We start from the raw sequence: 2743 nt of genomic DNA on the forward strand, positions 1-2743 counted from the left end.
ATCTATTTTTTCTATTTCTGTCAGGTTCTGTATTAACGCATTTTCAAATGCTTTCTTGAAACAATTTGTAATTGTTAATTCCGACACTTCTAACCAAGCTTGTTTTATGAATATCAAGCAATTCAATAGAGTGAATTTCTTCAACTTTTCCGTAACTTTTTCGTGATCTACATTGTCATCATTAGTATAAAATTCAATCAAGTGTGCACATAGGAGTTGTCTATACCTGTCTTTGAATGATTTTATTATTCCTTGATCAAGGGGTTGTAACTTCGATGTTGTATTTGGAGGGAAAAAAAAGAGTTCGATGTTACTGTTCTAATTTTCTATTAAGGCTTTCTGTAAAATTTTCAATCACAGAGGTTTCAAAAAATTGATTTTCCCCACATAAAGCACGGGAAGCAATGCAATATCGATTTTTAAATTTCTCAAGCCATCCATTTGATGCTTGAAATCCTTGAATATTACAAACTTTCGCCATTTTTAGAGACATGGACTTCAAAAGATATTCATTGATTGTAAATCCAAATGATCGTTTTTTAACGAACCATTCAAATAGATCTCTGTCGAATGGTTGTGACTTGGGCAAGTAAATTTTCTCCTTTATTGGTCATCTTGAACATTAAGAATTCCTTCAGAATTTTTCAAAATTTTGTTTATGCAGCCCAGAGAAACATTGAAATAAAGGGATAAATCGCGCTGTGTGTAATGTCTATTTTTATGATAAAATTTGATTATTTCCTTCACTGAAATGGAGCATATAGCTATATCTCTACACGAATATTCACACGGAGGAGTAAACAAATCAGAAAAGTCATTCGAAATTGTGAAGTATGTAAATTTGCCTGTCAATTGAAAGTTTTAATTCTTTTTAATTTTTAATGTAGATTGGTGATATGAATCATCATATCTTTGCTTTTTCTCAGAATGAAAGATTTCAACAACTTAAGATCACTTTTCTACCTATATGGACATTGCAAAATTTTGCAATCAGATTCAAGAATGTATCTCTGAGAGATCTATGCGAAGGGTTCAATCTAGTTCAGATACATGGAAGACCAAACAATCCCCGTACACAGGGGATGGATAAATTCGAGTCTCCATTCTATCCGGGGGCTGAAATAATTAACATTTTATCAAATAATCGAGTCGAGGCAAATCAATCATTTTTATTTAATAGATAAAATATGCTAAAGGAGAGATATGGAGGGTACCAATGGCAAGACTAAAAAATGATTAATTTTAATATTTTTTGTTAAAATGCATTATTCTTTCAAGTTATTCGATGATTAAAAATTGACATCTACAAGGTCAAAAATGTATGAAATATGAGTCTCCAAAAGTTCAGTTTGAATGTGTTGATTAATTTCGAAATCATTAATTCTTAATTTATTTATTTATAGACATCTATGACACTTAGCATTATCAAGAAGAATCAAAATTTTTTTGATTTTGTGAAGACATTTCATCATTATTTGTTGTAACCAATTGTTAAAAATATTAATAGTCATCCACGCATTTTAGAACGCATCGAATATAACCTTATCGAGGTGGTCGGCAGATCCCAAAGAAGAGGGGAGAGATTGAAGTGGTCTAGAACATTAAATGAGGTCATCTGGGTGGATGCAGTGATGTGGTCTGTGGAGAAGGAAATGGTGGCTCGAGCGGATCTTTAATAGGTGTACAAAGATTTTGCTGATTCTGATTTATCGACAAGGAGAAGTGCGGAGTTTTGTAGTTTATTGTGTTCAAGTGATCTTATGACTTGAATGGAAACGTTGTTGTGTATTTGTTTGGACATGGTTGATCAGTAGTCTTAATCGGTTCACAAGAATGTAATGAAATGTTTTTGTTTCTTTACAAGGTAACACAATATTGAGGGTATGGCCTGTTCAGGACCTCATAGAGGAATTGTAATCCTCGTATTTCTAAATGATGACTGACAAAAAAATCCTGGATTCCCTATTAAAGGTGGTCGATGGCTGTCGATGGCGAAATCTAGTAACTGTGGGGAGGGCAGCGTTCAGGAGCGCTGAAGTTTTTGTAAGTTCGTGAGGGATAAACTCTAAAAACAGCATGGCCTAGGATAATTTGTATACTACTATATTTTGAATAAAAATAAGATTTATTTCACAAAGCAAAATTATTTTTGACCTCATGATTATTCAATCTCAAAGTTTAGAAAATTGGGATTATTCATTTATACTTTTTTGACAATACATTCAATACTTTTTTTGACAGTTGATAGGTAATATTAATAGAGAAAGATTTTTTCTGATTTATTTTTTAAGGAACTATTTATTGTTTCAACGAGGGGTTCTCAACCTTTTTTACCGTCGACCCGTTGATTTTTTTATTTAATCGACCCCCTTATGTTGGAAAATAGAGTAGCGATTGTGCTATTTCGTTCCACAATTTTGGATAAGTCTCTTTCACTTTGATATTTTACCAAAAAATAACTGACGTTTGTAAGTCATCATAATATAGTTTTAATTTTGGATTGAATTTTAAAATAATTAATTCCTCTTGAATATTTTCTTTTTCTTCTTCTGGATTCGACAAAAAAGGATTAATCATCCAAGATGAATTTCTAATTCAAGAATATCTTGAAATCGGAGAATCAAATCTTTTTCTATAATCTTTTTCATAAATCCAAATGCCAAATATTCATTTTTATATTGACGAATTTTTAATGTAGACGGACGATTCATACAAGAACAAAATCTGGCATTGTAATTTTAAA

The sequence above is a fragment of the Octopus sinensis genome, unplaced genomic scaffold (assembly GCF_006345805.1).
Source record: "Octopus sinensis unplaced genomic scaffold, ASM634580v1 Contig09569, whole genome shotgun sequence".
Taxonomy (NCBI): Eukaryota; Metazoa; Mollusca; class Cephalopoda; order Octopoda; family Octopodidae; genus Octopus; species Octopus sinensis.